The 23,726-nt window shown below is 40.1% G+C and overlaps 1 protein-coding gene across 4 annotated transcripts in view; it reads right to left on the reverse strand.

Annotated features, from left to right (window-relative positions):
* The window catches only part of LOC116334243 (mediator of RNA polymerase II transcription subunit 13-like), an 86,024-nt gene that overhangs the window by 42,663 nt on the left and 19,635 nt on the right, over nt 1–23,726 (reverse strand). The gene's annotated exons all lie outside the window — the stretch shown is intronic.

The following is a 23,726-nucleotide window of genomic DNA, read 5'->3' on the forward strand; positions in this document are numbered from 1 at the left end:
ATATTAACAGAAACACAAAGAACATCTTTAAATTCACAAACTGCAACCGTACGCTAAAACTGAAAGACGCCAGCTGCTGCAGCTCAGATTTTCTCATCAGCTCAACAAAACAGACTCCAACCCATCATTCATTCAAAGTTAACCGGCGATCGGTTTCTTCGGCGTGTTTCTACATTTGTCAGCTTCTTGACTTTTTTTTTTTTCATTTATTTTTAATTCAGTAAACAAATGTGGCACACACTGTAAGCTTCTTGATTTATTTATCATCTCACCAGTCAGCCCAGCGCTAATTTGAAGCGATGCTGTGTATGATTCTGCAGCTTTTAATCGGGAAGAGCTTGTCGACACCATAATTTATAATTTACAGGATATTTACCGTATTAATGTAGAGTCAATGGTGCAATCAGAGTGACTGAAGAGGACTAAGCTCGGGCTATTATGTCAACAAGAACAAAATAAGATTTACCACTTTATCTCTAATATAACCTGCTAGAAAAAAATTGATGTGTAGATGTGCGTTTATAGGTTTAGCGGATTTGTTGGTATAGAGGACAGAGAATCAGGGGAAAAGACTTCAACACAGGCATGAAATAGGAGGTAAGGAGATGAAAAAGTGGGGGTCGGTATGTAAAGTGCACTTGTGTTGGTGTGCACACGCGCTGGCCTCTTGCCAACCCTGACAATAAAAAAAAAAGAGCCAAGTCTGTGGAGAAAAGCCAGCAGATTTATCCCACACCCTTATGTAATTTGACAGTCACTTAGTTCTCTCAAACCAGCACAACACACACGCACACACACACAAAGCAACAGCACACACTAATCTTTTGATGTCTAGGATGCAGACAATGGATGGATGGATGGATGCTAAGCACTAAGTGCAGTGGGAAATATATAAATGAATGTTCGTCCGTGGCGTCCCAACTATTTTTCACGCGCTGCAGTGAAAACACATTTTGTCTCTGTGGACACACATAATGACAATTAGCCTGTTAGCTTTTAGCACAGAATTAAAAGCAAAAAAATAATATTGGAATTGAAAATGAATCCCAATAAAATCTGCGCGCGTCAGTGTCTCTGTTGAACCGCGTTAAACGGCTATTAATCAAGACAGATAAAAGCCTGTTTCCTCAAACGCCTGGATTATTCCTGTATTGACTCACAGATCTTTCATCTGCATTTCTCTAAACCTGAATGTTTACCATCAAAACTGGCCTGTTTGAGTTAGCACTTTTACACGATGTCTCTTCCATTCCTTTAGATATCCTACTGCAGCGGTCCCCAACCTTTTTTGCGCCACGGACCGGTTTATGCCCGACAATATTTTCACGGACCGGCCTTTAGGGTGTCGCGGATAAATACAACAAAATAAAACTAGTACCGGTACCGAAAAAAAGAAGATTTATTCATAACACACATGAAAAGACCCAGGAAAACCGAGTTAACGATAAAACGATAACAAAATAACGCTGAAAAACGATAAAACCCTGAAAACATACATTTCACACCTGAGCCTCAACTCTCGCGGCCCGGTACCAAACGACTCACGGACCGGTACCGGTCCGAGGCCCGGGGGTTGGGGACCGCTGTCCTACTGCATAAAGAGCAACGCACTGTGACTTTCTCAAGGAACTGTGTATTCAAATGAGAGGTGTTTATACACGTAGCTCACTGTGAAGTCTTTACTCAGGGATAATTATTAGCCAAGCATATTATTACACTAATGTGTATTCCCTTCACAATTTCAAGTTTATGGACTTCAGACTGCCGCATGAATAAACTGTCAATCATCTCATCCATGCTTGCCGTCTAATGCATCCTCTAAGAATTAATCCTATTTGGCTGAATACACAGGAAGCAATAGTAACTCTTTATATCAGCCCGCAGAGCTGAATGCGGTGTTGATGCCTCATATTTACAGTTTGCTCTTCATATAAGCAGATGCTGATGAGCTATTGCGCTGTTGGTCTGTGTGACTGTAGCGTTTACACCTGGATTTATGCCTGCTAGCGTTAAATAAAAGCATATAAATGTATAAAAGATACACAGTTCCACAAAAAAAGATTAAATTAAATACCGACATGAGAAGTGGACAGGGCAGAGTGTTAAAGGGGCCTCTTATAATGTTCAGCCTTCAAAGAATTATGACCTTCCTTTGCGGTTGCTCTCAGCTTTACAAAGCTAAAGCTACACAAAGCTGCAGAAGCTTTCTGTTCATTGCTTGGCGTGAAGTGGGTATGGATGTTGGACTGACAGGTCCTGAAGGTTACAAAGACAGTCGAATATATCCCCCTGCAACATCGTGTCAGAGAGTGAGTAGTATTCTGGCAGGTTCAGTGTCCAGAAAACCAATAAATAAATACCTAAAAAAACAAGTTGAAGGTTTGATAATAAATAAATATTCAGTTCCTCAACAGAAAGCCTGCAGCAGTAATTGAAAAGCACACAACCAGATTACTAAAAAGCAGAGAGGCAAAAGTTTTGAAAGGCCTTTGAAAGTGGTTTCATTTTTGCCTGTGCAAGACTCCACCCTCTACCACCCACCTTGCCCAGCTGCCACTGTTGTTGAGCTCCCATCATTTATTTATTGAGGTTATTAATTGTGGTGTCGATGGGAAAAGTTGTGGCAGCTCAAATACAGACAAACAAGGGAGAGTTCTCCACAAGTCTCCACACCTCTACTACCACATTTACTTGCCTAATTAAGTTTCTTCTTCTTCTTTTGCTAACCAACTAATCTTTGATAGCTGCCCCTGACAGCGAAGCATGCCTGCGCTTGTTCGTGCTTGTTTTAATCCACGCAATTAGGAGAAGGTGAGCTCGCTTTGGGCTCACAGGTTATGGTGTAAAAACCACACATAGCCCGTTCACACCATATCGGGGAAAAAGATATTGGCAAACGATCAAAAACAATTTGTCTGATGTCCACGGTTTCGCAGGAAGTGTTTGTGAAGTGGGACGCTGGAGAGTGACTGCAGCTGAAGGGGTATTTGTTTGTTGTCAGTAATGCCTTCTCAAGTGCATGAGGTCTGATATTTTGAGAGTTGCTCAGGTAGAGGGAAGCGCTGCCTTTTGATCCCCATTCATCCAGGGTGTATCTGCAGACTGTCAAAGTAATGTGTCAAGCGTCGAGCAGCCAGTTGTGCTGGGATTTGTATGAGTCAAGCATCGGTGCTACAGTAAAGAAAACAGTTTATCTTTTTGTTTTTTTGAGACGACTGAGGATTAAACAGAAGTAGACTTTGAATAATGTAGGCATAGTATCATGTAAGCAAGTGTTCATTTATAATGACTTAGTCTGGTGCACGGAAAATAAAGTGTGACAAGCATTTTAACTGATGCCTATTAAAATGAAACACCGGCAGATTAAAATATAAGAGCATTTAATCTTTAGCACTCGCCAGAGTGGAGAAGCTAGCGATGTAAAAGGGACCATTTCTGTGTGTTGACCCTCAAGTTAAGCCACAGACACTTGAGCACCTCATTAGAAGTGAATGGGCTTCGAGGTGGGAGGCAGGGCAGCCATGGAGAGGCTTAGCGGGCCTCCACAGAGTTTCCTAACTGCCACTAGAGGGGAGGCGAGAGAGAAAGTGTTGGAGAGAGACAGAGACCGAAGCGCTGTCTCTTTCTCTCGAGGATGTTGGAGAAATGGACTGTTCTTCCTCCCTTTCCAGGGAGCATTCAAGGCAGTATTTGTGCTGGTCCCTCATCTGGTCTACAGAGTTTAAGAACTTATGAGGAAACATTTTCAGTGAAGTATTTTAAAGTACTCTCAGAGATCAATAGCTAGATGGTCAAAACAGCCCATCAGCAAATATGCCTGGTCTCTGAGATCATCACACCACTATTCATCAAACTGAATTAAACATCTCAGTGGAGCCACACGAGGGCTGCAGGGACAGAGATGCTCAAATGGGAGCCATCAGTTTACTCTAATGAGTGTCGGATACACAGGAATCAAGTCTTTATTCAGTTTTAACCATTTTCTTGCCTTCCTTGCCAGGCACTGAGACGCCACCACGTATCAGTTATCTTAAGAACAGCTGCTTAATTTAGAGTTTATTAAATATATATTGCAAAACAAAATGTTAGCATTTAATCAATAGCTTTCAAAGTGGATGTCGTTCATCATGGACATCATGGCACTAGAATTACTGCACCCGTCAACTTTTGCCTGAAATGGTTGTTCCAAAGACCCCCGTCTTTGAAACTACCAACCAAGTCCACACCATTCGCCGTCAGCTGCCGCTGTCTTTACACAGATTTGATTGTGATTCAAGATGATAATAAAAAGGCAATAAGATGAAGCCAGTCTGCTATCAGTTAGTAACTGCAACTACATGCAATTTGTTTCTCACAATATGACAATGAACTGGAAATCACAAATCTTTTGTTGTCTACATACACGGAAATTCACATTAACTACTTAGTCTCAGAGTCCACTCAGAAACTCATAAATCTGAAACAGAAATTCCTTCACAGCGATGTAGTTGGTGCAGGACAGCAATTTAACTACAACCAGTTGGCAACCAGTTCAGTCCAGTCCCCATCTACAAAGAGACGCATCACAGACAAGTTGTGCTCATCGGCACAGACTGACTCACAGTGACTGCAACATGTTGGCAGTCGACCTTTAGCTTTTAAATGAGATTAGAAATTATTTGAAAACCTTCACAAAGCTGTCTGAAAGTGATTGCAATTTTACCCAAAACAGTTTAGACATCTTTGTAGAACGTACAACATAAACTACGTAAGCGGCCGATACCATTGCCATGCAGTCCGAGGAGTCCTTCCATGATCCCCTGCTCCTTGTTTTTGTCTTTTTTCTTTCACTTCTTTGTACATTCACTCACATCAGTTCTTTCAATCTCTATCCAGGAAATACTGACATCTGCGAGTCCTTATATTGACGCTAGGATTATGGTTCCTTATACTGAGGTTGACAATTATTGTGCTCTCAATGATCCATTCAAAAACTGCAGCGGAAAATTAGCCATTACGTTTATTACTTAACCAGTGCTTTTTGGCCTGCAGCCTTCATCGGGGTCATCAAGAACTATATTGCAGACAGCACTTTAAATATCATGCTGTGTAGGGTGTCAGTGGAGCTTGCAGTTATGACGTACCTACAGTTTAGATTTAGCATAGAAGCATAAATCCCCTCTGAGCCCAAATGAGATGAAAATCTCTTACAAGAGAGTTGGCCATGACAGGAATCATGAGTCATGCATAGCTAAGCTAGCACAGCCCAGTGTTAAAAATCAGGAATTGGAAATGAGTATAATAGTTTTTCTTTACTGTGCCAGAATTGTGATTAAAGCCAAAAAAGATGTACACATACTGATGATGACAAACTACAGCTTGTAAGGAATCTGTGGGAATTCATTTTACAGGCAGTGATGTTATTCCCACCTGATTACAACAAAGTTTAAAAAGAAAATGCATAACAGTAATAGCATAATATACCAAAGTAGCTAAAAATACTATTTAATTATTCTTCTGGCCGATGTGTAAGTAGCCTATGGGCATTATTGAACACATTCCTAACAAAGAGCACATGTGGAGGTGTTCAGTATCCAAAAAAATGTAGTCTCCGTGATTGGTAATTGTTTTAACAAGCAGCTCTAGCCCCTGTAGGAGAATCGCAGGCTATTGTGGAGACATTGATTGTCTGTTTACTGCAACAAAATCAGCATTTCTCTGCTTGTGATAAAAACGCCAAGGGAAAAAATCAATTTGGCCATTGCAGTCACTTGATGCGAGCTGAGAGGCCTCGCAAACTGCAGATATCAAAGGCAGCTGGCTCATCTTCAGAAAGGAGGCTCGAAGGAAACAACAACAGCATTCATACCATCTATTTTAAAATATAAGCATATATAGCTTCATTTTTGAGTCATGTTTGCTGTTAAACAAATTTGGCTTTAGTCTGCACTGCATAATACTCGTGTCCTAAAGCGAAATAGAATTAATCTCAAAAGTCACAATGGAGGAAGATTTGGAGCAGTGCTATTCTAATTTATTTCTTTATTTATTCGAACAAAGCATGGCGTCTTGTTGTTGTTGTTTTCTGCCTTTTGTTAATGATGTTTTCCCCACAGTCAAGTCAATTCTATGCACGTAGTCTAAAATAAAATAAATAAATAAATGAAAACACAAAATTGCCTCACAGAGCTTTAAAATCTGTGCAACATAAAACACCATCTACTGTCTACAACAATACTTCTGACAACACAAATAAACTTTGAATGTATCATCTCAAAGCACACAGCAGAACACTGAGAGAGTGCTTTGTAGCGAACTACATACCATCATATATACCATTAATTTAATTTTCAGATGTTATATGTCAGACAAATAAATTCCCACTTAGAGTCACACTACATATATATATACATATATTTACATATACATATATATAAATACATATATATACAGAGAGAGGGAGAAAGAGAGAGAGAGTTAGCATTAGCTAATGCTAGTTAGCTAATGCTAGCTAGTGCGAGTTACCTAAATTGGGCAGCAAACTATTTCTATAATATATTGATCATATTGTATAAATTATTATTAAAGAAAACATCTGAGATGCTTACCATTTGTTCCAGAATAGTGTTAAATATGAACCAGGGCATTTTTTTCTTTTTCTTTTTCCCCCAAATTGCTATGCTATGACATCATGAGGCCATTGGTCAGTTGCAATGTTCATCCTGAAGCAATATTATTATGGACATGCAGGAACAACACAAACATAAATAGATAGGTCACTTGTATCTTGTATCCATGCATGCAGAAAAGTCAAAAGTGGAGTTTAGCAACTGTTCTAAGTGCCACTGTCTCCTTTTATAGTACTGCCACATCATCAAATAAAGCGCAGCTAAAGTTCAACAACCTTCCTCAACTTAATCATAAAAAACAGATTCTCGGCACAGCTGCCTTTGCGAGGAGTACACTGGTGAAAAATACATAAACAAAGCTTTGTTGTTTTTCAGGGATTTTTATTAAATCTGCTGTATATTCCATAGCAGCAGCAAACTGTTCATCCCTTTGAGGTCAGATCGAAAAGTTATACCGTGTCCACATTTGCCCAGATTAGTTTAATCCCACAATTCCCTTACAGCCTCTCTTCTTTCTATGTCTGCTTCTGTAAAACTCCTTCTCCCAGTCTGTCCTTCATTTTGTCTCTCAATCTCTTTTTCTATCTAAGACACACGCACCCACACAACAACAACACACACACACACACACACACACACACAAAGCTTTCATTCTTTCAGTTTGCGGTTTTTCTTTCAAAACTGAAAGGTTGTGAAGGAAAAGCGTACACTCCCACCCCTTCTCCGTGCAGCTGGGAAACTTCACCCCTACCGTCATGTCGCTCTTTCTCACTCATACTCACACACACACGCACACGAGGTGACGAGGTCACGGGCCACGCCCTGAGAGCCCACAAGGGGAGGAGAGAAGAAGAGGAGGAGGGCAATCAGAGATTCTCTGTCCTTCCCCACAAATTTGCAGACAAGTAAACACGACTGTGGCAATTTTTTCCTTGTTTCCTAACTCATTTTCCCTCCTCCCTTCGTGTGGCGTGTGTGTGTGTGTGTGTGTGCCTCCATCTGTCAAGTAAAAGCCAGAGGATAAAGTTTCTCCCCCCACGAAAGCATGTTTTTCTTCTTTGCGTTTGGAATTTGCAAGTAAATTTGTCCATCCTGTTAGAAACAGTCATAGCTGAAGAACAGACTGATCCTTTCTCACATATTCGAGATAAGAGAGATGTGAACAGGAGGTGTGAAGTGACCAATTTTCAAAATGAGTGTATGTTGTTGTTGCTGGCAGCACAGCAAATAAGAAACCAAAAAAGAAAAAAAAAATGGAGAAACATGTGCAGAACACCACACCAACTGCATATCTAACGGCCTAAAGAGAAATCGCAGATGTTCTGCTCTCCCTCCAAACAAACCACCTCTTTTCTTCTTTCTGAAGCATGAATTCCCGTCTCTCTCACTCTCTCACACACACACACACACACACACACACTCACTCCCGCCATTCCTCCCCTCTCTCACTATATGTATCTCTGCCTTGTCCTTTCCCTCCCTCTTCATCTTCCCACTCTTCCCACCCCTCCTCCTCTCTTTTTCTTGCTCATGTTTTTTTTCTCCTATGATGGAATTGCTGCTTTCCACATGTGACTCACTTTTTCACCAGCCAAAGCCAGACAGGGGGAAAAAAAAAGTCAAAATGCATGTGTCTTCTCATTGCCTCTCTGACTCTAGTAAGTCCCTCTCACTAGGTGAAACAGCATTCCTTCGGGGGCCTCTTATAACCTCCATAGGTCTCCCTCTTTCAGCGAGGTTGTTTCCTATTGAGACATGTGTCAGCCAACGACCTAGTTCACGATTCGAGCAAAATTTGGGAGGCTAATTATTCACCCCCTCTGTTTGAGTCTCGCTTCTGAGAGCTGCTCCTAAGACAAACCCTGAAGGAATAAAGAGAAGGAGTAGGCCCTGATTGGCAACCGTACACCCACACCTTTTTATTTGCCAAGGAACTAAGCGTGCTCGCAGATATTCGCCACCTTAACATCACAGAGAGCAACCCCGAATACAAGGGAGGAAAAAGGAGGGGGGAGCACAACAAAGCTCCAAAAGGAGGAGGGTTAGCAGGAGGAGGAGAGATGGCTAGAAAAGGAGAGCGTCAGTGCATAGAGCTAATGCCAAGTAAAACTTGTTGACACAGAAAAGAGGCTACCAGGGAGTCGTTTAAGATTAAAGATAGATTTAATTTCTTTTTTTATTATTTTATTGCTTTATTTTTCTCAAAATCAAACAGTTTTGGATGAAGTGACAGCAGATTTCCTCTGCTGTGAGCCAATAAAGTGAAGTTGAGCATTTGCCTCTAAAAGGACACATTTCAGTACAGTCATATTATTGAATCTATGGAAAAGGCTGGTTATGATAAAAGCACGCTTTGCAATGCATGAAAAATGTAGCAGGTTACTGTTCTCGCCATGAATATCTCTCTTTGAAACCGCCCCATAAAGATCTCTTTCCACACTCACAGAAGTGACTTTTATCGACTTTCTTTCATTCACTTCCTGTCTGTTTTATTTTACCCCGGCTGAACCCTGCGGCCTTTGTCTCGTTAGTCTTTAACAACCTCCACCTTCGATTTGCCAACTTCTGGCTGCAAGTCGTAAATATCAAGGATTTTCTAAAGCTACTTTTCAGACGTGAACTCCTTTCCATTAATCTGATGGCATCTGAACATGTCGCTTTCATGCCTGAATGCACATCGTAGTCACTTTACCACAAACAGTCTCAACAGCAATCTTACTACAGTGAGTCTAGCCTAGTAATATTTGTGTGTCACTTTGAACTTGGCAGAAGTTTGTTTTAAAGAAAGGCAGACACAAGATTGTGACTGTGCACATGTCTCTCTTACATTCTTTCATCTCCCTGAAGGCACGACTGTTTTGGAGAATACCCTAAACGGCAATAACGTAAGAAAAGAGAGAGAAAAAAACACTTTTGGCACGTGATATCCTCTTTCGGTCTTCATCTGCCCAAACGTATCTGGCAGAAAACCTCAAAGATTTACCAAAAAAGTGACATGTTTATTTTCTACACAAAGGTTAAAGTCTGAACATTTTAACATTTCGTCTCCTACATTGGTTCATCAACATCACAAAGACAGCACAAAACAGAGAGTTTGCATTTCCTTAGAAGCACACAAGCACACGCACACAAAGTCTTCCCCCAAATCCCAGCACAGTTGAGCTTTCCTGGCTCACTTAACCCTGCAAGTTCACACTAAAGCTTGATTTAGACTTCTGCGGGGAATCTACATCCTAACTTACGACGTAATTAGAAGCCGCTTTTAGCCCTTCGCTGTAACCTTCCACGGAATTCAAGTCATCGTGGGCAGCATCGACGCAACATGTAGTTATATTTCTCAGGAGGTGCACTCCTGATTAAGGATTAAAAGGAGTTTCGGGTAATGTCGATTATGTCGGTTCTTTAATGCTGTTAAAGGTCAGGTTTACAACATTCACAAGTAGCGAACTTAATCCCATTTTTGAATTTTAACAGGAGTGAGTCAATCTTCTTGCTTCCAGCTGATTTTAGAAGTCTTTCTCCTGAGTTTATTAGAAGGCCTGCTGCATCAGACAACAGCAGAAGCCACCCTTGAGCTCCTCCCAAAACAGCAAACGAACAATAGCGAGAACTTTATTAGGGGCTTCTCATAAGCCACGGCAAGCATGACGACAGGATAAATCGACATCTAACAGCTAATCACTCTGTGTTCCTCGCGTCAGGCAGGTGTGCTGTCTCACAATGTTTATAAGCCACAGTTTAAAAACAGGTCTGTCTGCTTAAGTGTGTGGATGTCTTCTCACAACCACACACAGGATGTGGCTTATTTAATTATCATAGCAATTAAGAAAACTCTGACCTCATTCACTATATGTCACTTGAATTACCGCCAAATCTCCAGAAGAGTGCACAAGATCGAGCGAGCGCTGCAAGTTATGCTTTCAGCAGAAAAAGTATATAAATATATACACCATTTCAAGGGGGTTTAACAAAACCTATGTGGAAAGAAAGCTCCACTTTGAAGCCCACATTATCAGGTCGGAAGCACACTTTCTGCTATGCGCACTGGCACCTGTTTTCTGCGACAGCATTCAACATTCATCCAGGGAGGACTGGTTCATCGTGTTTGCACACAGCTCTTAAAAAATGTTGCTGTGTATGCAGGGATCACTTCGGCACACTGCTGAGCAGGGAGAGCATTGTCGCGAGCTCTTCACTCCTCCTCACTTCTTTATTTTCCACTATACGTTATCATTATGATGATATGGGGAACAATGGCTCGGCTAAAACAATATGCAAAGAGAAGAGACGGGAGAGCAGAGGAGAAAGAAAAGATTATATCTGCCCAGTCTTTAGATTTTATATACAATAATAGACCTGAGTGCCATTGTAGCATAAGGTTATGTATTCAGCTGCTCGCTGCCGTCATTAAAATGATCACGTGGTCACAGCTCAAGCTAAAAAGTGAAGAGGCAGCACTTTAGGATCACCACCTTGAATCCTGGCTGCAATAATCAGAGAGGTGAAACAGATTCCAGTCGGCTAACAACTGCTGCCGAGATGCACTTTCAGCAAAACGCTTAATCTGTCACTGATTCGAAGAGGGTCTTTAGCCGACCGGCTACATGCTGCAGGACACAATAGTGCTATTAGGTTTATGATGCAAGTATCTGTCACTGTGTTGGGATGGTGCCACAGACTCCACATCTACTCTGAACAACCTCAAAAATCAACACATAATGAAGCTACTTGACAGGACACTTTAAACACAGCAGTACTTCCTATTTAATCCATGCAAAATCTTTCAAATGTTTAAAACACACACACACACACACAGAGTGGTGCAGCGCAATAAGTTTGCAAGTTCTCATTTTATCAGCGTGGGCTTCCTCCCACAGTTCAAAGACATGCTTGTTCGGTTAATTGGCGATTCTAAATTTGCCTTAGGTGTGGATATGAGCGTGTGTTGTTGTGTCTCTGTGCAGGGTGTACCTAGAGTCAGCTGGGATAGACTCCAGCTCCCCTCACCTTGCAACTCTGAAAAGCAGCTAATAAAAGCTATTCATCACACATTCTTCAGCTGATAAACAACAATTTAGAAAGAATTTTTCCTAAATTGTCAGTATTTCTTTAATGAGACGGCTTTTATGTTTAGCCGAAGAGACTGAAACTGTGCAAATACCTGCTCTGGATTAATGAAGTTATCTTATGTAGTTCCAGCAGACAGTAATCTAGTTTGCACATTAAAAAAAAAATTGTAACTTTGAAGTTCACACTTGCTGTCTCTTTATTCTTCTCTAATGCAGAGAAATAACAAGTACAAATGTTAGAAATGAGGCAGAACCAGGAACTGTCAAAGTCCATCACTTTTAAAGACGTGAGCAGTGACAGCTGGAACAAACAAAGCACGTATCTCAGTTAAGGGTGACACTTGTTCCATTACCAGTCACCTCATTGTTATTTCAGGTGGGATACTGGTGGAAAAAGCATGCTCCAGTTCATGCTATAGTCAATTTTGAGGTTTTGGGCTACTTTATAATGAGATGTCTGTTGGATGTTTGTGTAGATTGGAGCATATCTGCATGTTTAAAGACGACATTTCAGAAAACTTGATGCTAAAAAAAATATTTAAAGCATGTGGGGAGGTTTTATGATGATTCTTGTTGCTTGCATGTTATTCTGTTCCAGTCAAAAACCCAGAGACGTTTCACAATACATAGCTTTAAAGACTGTTATAGCCAGTTTTATTACTATCAATATTTATAGAACATCTTATGGCGTGAAATTGATTTTTTTGAATTTATTCAGTATTTTTAGATTCATGAAGGTGATGAAAAGATATTAAAAACCACTGACTCCGATATGTTAACAAACCAAGAACAAGAATCTATCTGGTTTTTTATCCAGCGTTCAGATTCTTGTTCTGGAAAAGTGAGCACAGCGGTGCATATTTGGATAAATAATACGCATCATTTGCACATTAAAACATAATATTGCAGAAAACTAATCATAAAAAAACTATTTTTTTCTTATTTTATTATATTGTGCCCCGTTCACCTGCAGTGTCTCCCTGTTGAATTCCTCCAATAAAATTATGAGCTTGCTCCATGTGTAAAATGCAAATCCAGGACTGTCAGGCAGAGCTGCGAAATAACCTGGAAATTGTGTATGTATGGCACTCTAATAACTGTGCATTCCTGCCGGCAGCTCCATAACAGTAATAACCTAAATCTAACCTGTATTTCTAAAGCAGGTGGCAAGTGGTGAGGAGGGTTTGTCTCCACAGGCCAGATTATGAGTTCACAGCCAGACGTGGACAGATAGAGGCAGAGGTTAGCCCTCCTTCCTGCTCTCTTCTACGACACACACACACACACACACACACACACACATTTTGGCAACCGTTTTTTCACAGGACAATTACCTTGCGACCTCTGCCAGCCCACACACACACACACACACACACACACACACACACACACACACACACACACACACACACACACACACACAACAATTACGGACAGAGTAAAGGAATGATAACAGTCACAGTCGAGCAATACACACACACACAACCTGTCATGATGCGTATACACACTCCACAACCCCTCCAGCGCCACAAAATATGGCACTCTCTTTCTGAAGGGCACAGCAGCACCCAGCTGCAGCATTCAAACACACGAGACACTAAGACTATCGGACTCCCCGTACACATTTGGCACAGATTTCCCTGTTTCACCTTGTTTAAACCAACTGCCTGCAGAAATGTCCGATTCAAACACACTCACACTCTTCTTTCTCTCTTTTAATTTCATTAAATCTGATTATTTTCTCATAAGCATTTCTGCTGTAATCCACTTGTTGGGTCACACATCTTTGTTGCAGCAGCCAAACACTGAGCTGATAATGGATATGCACAATTGAGGGTGTTTTTAAAATTCACTCCTGCTGTGGCTCAAACATTCACTGGTACTGCAAAAATATGCTGAATGACGCTGATGACATTTGGATGTAAGATAACCGTATGGGGGGGATGCTTTACATGTAATACCTGGAGTATATGGTGTATAATTATCTCTCTGACGCCTTGTTTTTCTTTGCTCTTTAGTTTGTGGTCTCTTAAGATCGTTTCTGAATAAAACATGTACATAATTTCCTTGAGACAGTGCGGTTAAGACGCTCGTCTCTGGAACAACATTCACCCCCAGCTAGGATTGATTCCAGTCAGAGTCTTTTTTGCTGGATCCCCCCCACCCCTCCACCCTCGACTCCTACTTTGTATTCCCCTCAGCTTTACTACAGTTTCAAGAAAGAAAAGGAAAATTCAGGGTGCTGGAAGTCGTCCTCTTAGTTAAAGCTTAAACAAAAACATATAGATTTTCAAGTGTGAATTTCCAGCAGGAGCCTTAACGCCAGGGAAATGCAAATATCATAAATTTGCCTGATTGGGATGCACGTTATAAATATTTCAGCAGCCTCAGATGAAATTATTCAGATCATACAGCATAGATTAAATTGCAAACACCTGCTACACCCGCTTAAGTGAATATCCCTCTAACTCTTCCTCCTGCAATCACCTTGACCACATGCTGTTTTGGTGGCACACCGGAGCACCGCCTATGGTGTTATCAAAGTCATCAGCCTTTCGTTTTCCACTGCAGAGTGTCCTAACTAGATAACGCTCCACCCACACACCCTCTTCAGCAAATCCATAATCAATCCCATTATAGGTTTCTTTGTCCGGTTGTTAACCGAACACATTTGTGGGCTGATAAAGCAAACTGACATTTTCATTTTAGTGATCAAGCTGCTGCTTTTATACGGAATAATTTGTGACCGCAGCAGCAGAATAATTTGAAATTCATAAGCCCACTGTTAGGGTTCCAAGGTTCAGTGGCTTTACAGCACATGTAACACTTGTTACCGAGTCTTTTTATAATATATATATATATGAAAGCCATGTTTGATATTTTTATGTGTTTGTGCCAGGAGAATGGAAAAACCATGACAATGTCTCTCTATGAAAGAAATACACCTACCAGAGAATTCTCTTTTTTGATCCTAACCATCACATCTGCACTTTCTTTGAGACTGAACAGACCTTCTTTTTTTTATGCTGTAAAACATAATCGGCAGTGAAACAACGTAATTTAGGAGGTTTAATAAAAACTGGGCCATTACGCAGATACAAAGATGTGACTCAGATGCAAGTTTTTTTTAAGTTGCAGTGGAGGAGAGGTAATGACTCATCCTCATCCAACTACTGTGGGAAAGTCATTCCACCACAGGAAAGGAAGGAGACTGCAAGGCCACTGCAGGGAAAGGGATAAATAATTAGACAATTGCACCAGAGCAGAGAGCGAGGTGTCTAGGTCACGACCTGAAAGTACAAGTTTTGTTTTTAAAGTCAGTATGTATAGCCACGGCCACAAATAGACACAAAGGACAATTCTGACAGCAGCTGTATGGATGAAAAGAAGGAAAAGGTTAGCAGGATGCAGGAGTGGATACAGTGTGATTTGGGAGCTGTGGCGGGCCGAGATGATTGCTGTGATTTGGGTTAGGCAGGAAGGAAGGCATGAACATGGTGAGGCTGAGAAAAAAAGTGTCATCATTATTGACTGTACTAAAAAGATGGCTGTACGCACTCGGTCTTCACCACTTTTTTTTTTCAATCAAGTCTTTTCAACCACAAAGCAGTCATACCAACCCTGCTTTATTGTCCGAGTAATTCTAAATGTGACATTATATACATTACATAATTCTTAAAACTAATGATAGAACCATAAACTCTTTAGAAAATCAAAGACCAGGTAACCCAAAGGGTCGTTTTCACATAGACATTTATAGAATCCAACAATCTGGCAACCTTAAGATAGGATGCACTTCCGTATCCTTTAACATAGTTTATGATTAAATATCCCGTCAGCAAATATTGCTTCCTTGTAGCTGACTGCATCTCAAAAGGCAATATTTAGTGGTAAGAGTAAACGGTTCTCTTTGATGGAGGAAAAATGACAAAATGCATTTACCAAACACAGTTCCTGTCTTCTTATGGGAGCATAAGAAGACAGGAACTGTGATCGGCGTGTAAATGCCATTCGTCATATCTCACGCGAAAGTTTAAACTTTTCACTTGTTAGGTTTACACTTTAAAAATGAACCAATCATAATGGACACTGAACATTGACGCTGAAGGGTATCCTATGTGTTATAAAGTGACGCCAAAGGAAAGTGACCAAGCGTCAGCATGTGATGCACTGGGAATGAGACTAAGCCCTCCTTGCTCAAACAAGTCTAATAGAAATGGCAGGAGGCCCACTAGTGAACCCTGGGGAACGCCTCCATGTAAAAAAAAAGGTACCATTGGACCAGAATAACAATATAGTCTTCTTTCAGCTGTGCTACAGTAGATCATCTGTCTCCATTTCACCCTATCCCTGCAATCCTCCTCTCTTCGTGTCCTCCTTCACTACATCTATGTCCTTCTCTCTCTCACTCCCTCCTAACACGCCTTCCCTCTCTTCTCTTCCTTTGTATTTGGCCAACAGAAGCATAGTTTCCACCGGCATCCTGTCGGCCAACTGCAGGCAATCATTGTTAACCCTGGGCCCCATGGTGGGGCCACAAGCCAGTATACTCCTAGTGCCAATCCCAAGCCTGGATAAATGGAGAAGGTTGCATTGGAAGGGGCATCTGGAGTAAAAGCTTTGCCAAGTTGAACATACAGATCATCAATAAATAATAATAATAAAGTAAGTGATTAAAAATTCCGGGGAGTTATAAGAAAATGAAACCCAGGAATTCACTGTTAATATTTCCAAGACGTGTGACTCCTTGTGGAAGATAGAGCTCTGAAAAGCAATCCCACTAATCTGAATCTTTCATACAGATTTATACCGACTGTTTAATCATAGGAAAAACGTATTCCTAAAAAGATTTTCACCCCTGCCTCTTGTGCTCTTGCTTTGACTCCTTCAAATCAAAACAAAACAAAACAAAACAGTAAATCTGAAAGCTTTCACTCCAAAACTAGGTTATAAGAGTATAACCACCATCAAATTACCACTTTCATGTAACAGATTTACAGCAAATATGAGCAAACCAAACCGTTTCTTTGTGTTTTGCTTCAAGAGCGATAAATCACCTCTTTAGTTTAAAGACCACATGGGGTATTAAGTTTAAGATATTATTTGATGTACTGTCTTGGTTTGGCTGAGTAATTACTGTAGTGATTACAGTGGACCCAATTTTGACACATTTTTAGCCGTGCATCCTGCAGAACTGAAACATTTTAACCAGCGCCTCTATGCAAAGCAGCTCTTTACAGGTCTATGAGCCATCACCCTCACACTCACTCTCACTCACACACACAAGAGTGGCTCGAATCATCTGTTTAACACTTGTGATTACATGTGTGAACGTGTGACTTAAAACCCACCTACTGACTGCCAGACATTTTAACCATTTGAACTGATCTTTTCTCACTGTGGCTGTGTAGTGACATGTTGGCTCTCTGTCATGACTTACAGGGACATTTCAAGGGAAGAGAGCCATCGTTAATGTCGAAGATTTTTCTTCCCTCGTCTGACATATCAAAGGTGCGGAAAAAAGACCAACAGAACCAGACAGTAAAATGCATTACCTCGTTCTTGCATTATGACACTTTGACTTATGTGTTGTGGTTTCATTCAAACCAGTTCTGTCCCTAATCATCTCAAGGTATATTCAAAACACCAAGTGCTGTTGCCTCACAGCAAGTGTCTTCTATTTCCCTGAAATATAAGTTACCAAAGAAAAATCCACACCAGGTAGTTGATGCTGCTTCATGAAAGCAGCACCAGAAAAGCTTCCTGGTTAATTCTGTTTAACCAGGAAGCTTTTCTGGTGCTATTTACAATTACGAGTAATTGTTATCGAGTAATTCATGCAACAATTCTTTTAAAGATGCGACCGCACTTTCATCGTTTGTAATAAATGATCTCATCATCGCCGTGTCCCGCAAACAGACAAAAAAGAGAAGTGTGTGTTTGTTTGTAGCTGCTGTAAAGAGACAGTGCCACACACACACACACACACACACACACACAGGCTTCTTTGTGTCTCTGTATGAGTATGTAAATCTCTTTGGTAGGTGTTGCTTCTGCTGGATGATCAGCAGGTCCAGATTGTGTGTTCAGCCACCACTTTGACCATTATGCATGTTTAAGTATGTGCATATGTGTGTGTGCGTGTGTACACGACAGCCTGTGTGTTTGTGTGTATGTGTGTCACTTTCTCTTTGGCTGTGCTGGCAACACACTGATGACTCAGCCCATTCAGCACACTAATCCTGTTTCCTCACAAACTGTACTCAGCCCACACTGGGTTTTATTATGCTGTATACATTATAGGCCAATGCCGTCTGATTTTAGGACAGCAAGTCACCATGAGTTGAACATGATGCTTTAATGCCTGTCATTTAACCAAAGGCAATACCACAGAGTGCTGCAGTATAGTGAGGAAGGAGAAAAAGATGCAAGGCTGGATCCAACAGTAAGCTGCACATGCTGCTGGGAGTAACTCAAAGCTGCAATTAATTAAGACTAAACTGCAGATGAAAATATCCATCACTTTGAATAGTTGGAAGCCCGTATCGATATATTTTTGAATTTGGTTACTTTGTGTATATTTAAACAAATGCGCACAGGGAAGTCAGCTACACCTGTCCTGTTACCTTAGATCACCTGAACATTAAAAATATTAAAAACAGCTACTTGGTGCCAGCCAGTGCCTAGCAGGACAGCCAGAGCAGGAGATGTCTGTCCCGTGTCAGAATGAGTTTGTAGCGCTGTCCAGCAAGTGGGTTAGAAAATTTAAGTGAATTCTACTTACATGGAACATAAACGTTACAGTGTTTGCTTAGACAACAAATGACCAAATATAATTCCATCTATTTTTCAACCCTTTAAGCCAAATGTATATACACATCAGTTTTTGAGACTTCTACCTCATCAGTGGGTTTTTTTTTTTTACCTGAAACTAACAAAACAAATTGCACAAGACATTTTTAAGCAATAAATTACAAAAAAAAAAGTTGGATGTAGTAAATATGATACAAATTAAAACTAACATTATTAATATTATTATTATTTTATTTTTTTATTTTATCAGATGGGTCAAGAAACACTATTTTCAAAGAATTCAAGTTTGCTGGCAATTAATTCATGGTTCAGGCTTTAAAGGGTTAAGGTTGTCTTAGGTAGTCCTAAAAAAAAAAAAAGATTTCTAGGTTTTTTGAGGTAGTGCTGTACTTCTGGTGACTTGGCTCCACAAGTAAGACAGGCTGCCACTGTTTTTGGCTAGCTGACATTAGGCTTTTCTTAGCCTCAATCTGGGACTTTACAAGAAATACAATCACTTTTAGACACAAATAACTTTGTTATCCAGTTAAATTAATAACACTTATTATAATGTTACAGACGGGCTGGGCTCCTACCTTAAAGTTATCATTTTATTTATAGTCATTAGCCTTTAGCCGTTACCTTAATGACAGCACACCAGACAGCTTAGGGCCCTTTCACATTGAAAGCAGCATGCACTACACCAAAATTTGTGTTCAAGCAGCCACTACGCGCTTCCTGTACTACGTTGTTTTGTGGCCACTCATGGTCTACACGAGTAGTGTATGGATAACTAAATATGTTTGATCTGGCAAAGAGTTTGTGCCTGATGCAACCTTCCCAATACCAACACCGCCACTGGGAGTAAACGAGCTTGGGACCACCTGATGCGGGGTTTGTAGCTTTCAGGTAACTGCTAATAGTTAAATGGCTAACACTGACGTATGCACAAGCCAGGTTCATATTTATAATACCTCTTCAGTACTTCAGTGTTGCTGAAACTGAAGCTTCATTGACCTTTCCAAGGGTTGCTTAGTGTTGTAAAGGTCAAAGTTCAACTGCTAGTGATGAGACAAAGACGGTAACATTGATATCGATGCTACAAGTTTCTAATCGAACAGTAACTTTTAGTTTTGACAGCCAGTGACTGAGGATGCAAATGACATGTTACTTCAAGTTTTTTAAGCAAAAGATAACAATAAAGGTAAAATCCAATCACTGTAAAATTCTGTGTCCCTAAATTATGTTTAATTACTTGACAATAACTTTCAGGAACGTTTCACCTCAAGAAAGACAATCTGCTTTCTTCTAAATCCTTCTAACACCTACCAGCATGGGTACATTACACGCAACACGCTTTAACAAGATGACTTTCCCAGGATGATGTATTTGTTTAAATGATCTAAGAGTCCTAGCTCTTTGCCTATTTTTACACTGTTTACAGGGTGCTACAGTTTAGTTCAGCTATTCCAATTAAACTCTACAGTCAGTCTCTTTTAAGCTGATGCGTAAGGGATGTTAAGCATCATCGTCTTCTTAACTATTACAAGTCTGATATAGCTTCTGAAAATTTGAAGGATGACAACCTCTTTGAGTGGAGCAGCCAGCTAATATGTCAGAGCACACTGCTTTAATATCTGCTGTATGACTCAAAACATAAATACTCTAAATAGCTCTAGCTGTTCCATCAAATGTGTATGAATCAGTCTTTCTTTTTTTTTTTAAATGAATTCTTGGATTTTAAATTTTGTTATATGAATCTGGCAATCATGTCCATTTGATAGTATATCCATTAAAAAAACATTTAAAAAAGAGTTTAGATTTTCTTTTCTTATCCATTCGTCCCCTTGTTCCAGGTGGGAGTAAGTACGGAATGGCCACAATCTTTGTAGACTATAATGGATTAATCCCAGTGGCTCTAATTATCCCCTCACTTTTCCATTAACACCAAAATAAGTATGACATACATGGTACCCTGGAGATTCAACATAATAACTTTTATCCCCTATTTTTATAACTGTTCTTTTCAACTGTAGTGAACTTTTGTTTAATACTTTGGTTTAAGACTAAACAGCTGCAGCACTAGTGACATTTCCACCAGCCCATATTGTTATTTGCATCTAGTTTGCATTAGCAGTAATGCAAACTAACTGCTCAACTACAAAAGTACGCGTACCAGCTTAAGCTTCGTTCAACAGTGTGTTGAATATATGAAGGTGTAAGGCTTTTAATGGGGTAAAAATGAAACTCTGTTGGATATTTTAGACTGGCTCGGTCAACTAAGAAGGAAAGCAAGGCGAGCAATGTGATGTGAGAAATCACATGACTTTCGCATGTGACAAAAGAGGACAGAAGTCAGAGCAGTGAGTAAGCGAGGCAGAGAAAGAGGCGCAGAAAAGGGAGAAAGCTAAGATCAAGCTTTTCCACAGTGAACAGATATGCAGGTGTGCAGCTTTTTAAAGACTTCTTAAAACACTGATATCCCCTGTGTGTGTTACAACTGATTCTAATTTGGAAGAAATCCAGCTTCACTTTAATTAACAATTATCAACCACTTCTTACACCCCAAGTGCTATTTTCAATGCTTAATAGGAATTATACATAGGAGACCTGTGAGATTTTACAAATAAGAAGTGTTATCATCAGAAGTGTATGCTTGATGTGTGTGTGAGTACATGTAGGCTACATTTGTTGTGCTGTAGCGAGACATCCCACAGCACTAACATCGCTCCAAAACTGGCCTGTATAAGATAAAAAAGTGGAAGTACTGAAAGTCAAAGACATAATCCAGTAGATTCTTACTTCAAAGACTGAGACTACCTTAAACCTGCTCACTTGGACTTCAGTTAAACAAACAATTGCGAGATCAACCCCTGTAACACAAGGCACTGCTAAATTAAATGGCATATACAGCAAGACATAACAGTGACTATAATAAGAAATAGATATATCAATAGCTCAATGAATGCGTCATTTTTCAGTTTCAGTTGTGTGATGCTACCGTTGTGTTGGAGACAGTCCTAATCTACCCTGGGGGGAGTACTGGCTGACATGGGAAGGTCATGAGCTGAAGCAACTCACCTGGATTTTCCAGATGAACTGCTCAGGTTTTTCTTCCTTTCTACTTGTTGTCAACCCTCTTTGCTGTTTGCTACATTTAAGTTAGGGTTCATCTCATTTAAACAAGCATCTTGTGTGGATTCCTTTCTTCGCCCACGCTAACAGCAAAAGACTCAAAATGTGATGGTTCCAGCTTCTCAATAGGAAATTTTACTGCCTTTCAGCACCTTATCGATATAAAAAAATTAAATATTTATAGTTTCAGGATTCAGTTAATCACTATGAGAAGAGTGTATAGACTACAACAGGCTGATGTACAATTAAAGCTATTAACAGGCCATTTGTGAACATAAACAGCCGCCAGCATTGTCACCAAAGCAAGCCTTGCCACTTGGCAGCCATCTCTAAACATCTCTGGGTTCTTGTTTGGATAGTTATGTTGAATCTAATTCAGCCTGAACATTTAGATACAAGTCTACAGTTAACAAAAATAAGCAGAAATATCACCATGTGACTTTTGTTGTTGATTATTACATTTTTTAAAACAAAACATTGGATGTTTAAATGTGTAAATGAGGCTTTATCTTTTTTTCTTTTTACATAACAAAGATACGATTATTAGATCAATTTGTGCCTTTAAACACACGTAATGCAGAAAAAATATATTTCAGACTTAAGAAGTAAAAATGTTTCATTACAATTATTTTTTTCATTTTGTTACTTACTTTTGCAAAATAAGGTTTTGTAAAACTGTAAATATGTTGTATTTTAGTACATATAAACGTGTTTACACCATATATAAAATATTAAAAATGTACATTTTGGTTATTTTCTTTCGACTACTCTAAAAGAAGGCCTCCCAAAATCTCAGAATATACCAGTGCATGAAATATTACCTTGACTTTCTTTTAAAGTAACGTATAAAGAAAAATGTCTAACACGTGTTAATGTGCAGGATACATCTCTGCATTGAAAAACAGACAAATAGTAATAAAATTCTTAGAACAGTGACACCACTGCAACAGGAAGAAATCAATAACCATAAAATGTAATTAAAAAGGCTTAGATTGTTATCAGCTTTATTGGACCTTAGTGTGCTAGTCAAAGAGAGTTATCATCAGTGTTTTAGGCTGCCATTAGCAGCTTGTAAATTGGTGAGGTAATGCTAAAATTTCACGCTCTACATGCTTGTTTTATGGCTTCAGGTAACTTTTTTGCTCCGAAAGCCTAAATGCTGCCACTGTTCTCACTACACTGACTCAATGTGTTTGCGTGATCGTTATCCACTTTCATAGATCTTCTCAAATCGATGACGATGGGGGAAAAAAATACCATTTTCACAAAGGCCAGATTATATCAGAGTTTGATGATGTGAGTAGATATAAAAGTGGAGTTTGGATGCTGGCAGCTTAGAGGGGGGAGGGGAAGCAATGAAAAAAGGTGAGTTTTCTCTATGTCAGTGATGCAAACGTAACTCAGAATATACAGCGTATCTTTCTGTCTTACACGTTTGTGCAGAGTAAAGGGCTCTCCCCAGCAGCGGTAAAAACATCTGTCAAATACCTACTGCAGTGCCTGAAAGGCCTTTTCACGTCAAGTCAGCTTTAATAGACAACCGAAAAACTGAAATTTTCGCTACTGCTTCCACCTCTCCATCCAATATTGTCTTTCCCAGCTCCCGACTCTTGTCCTGCTGAACCAAACCCAACACAATCCCTCTCCTGTTTCCCCTTCCCCGTCTTCCACAGGCTCGGTCGATACGTTAGACTTCCACACACGTGCGCAGCGAGATAATGCAAATGTTGCTATAAATAGGGACAACAGTGCTGACAGTAGCACTCTCTCAAGTGAGATATCTCGGTGTAATTTTCACCAGCACACGCCGCCACACATAGTCACGCTGGCAAGAAAAATCTACTCGTTTGCTGCGCTTCATCATATTGATAGTCCTGAAGCAGCATATAAACACTTGAGATGCAAAAGCAAACACAGATATGAGCTATAAGGGCTCAGAAATAGGACTGCTCCACACAAACCGGATCAATATGCCCTAAACATCTTAAACAAATGTGCAGCCGACTAAACAGCCTGAATCTGCATAATACTCAGGTCTGCTATATGAGAGCCCCTGCGGCTCATGTATAACATACAGGCATTATGCCACACTATGAAACCCTGCGTTATTGTGTGTATTTTA

Source organism: Oreochromis aureus, linkage group 7 (genome assembly GCF_013358895.1).
Source record: "Oreochromis aureus strain Israel breed Guangdong linkage group 7, ZZ_aureus, whole genome shotgun sequence".
In the NCBI taxonomy this organism is placed as follows: domain Eukaryota; kingdom Metazoa; phylum Chordata; class Actinopteri; order Cichliformes; family Cichlidae; genus Oreochromis; species Oreochromis aureus.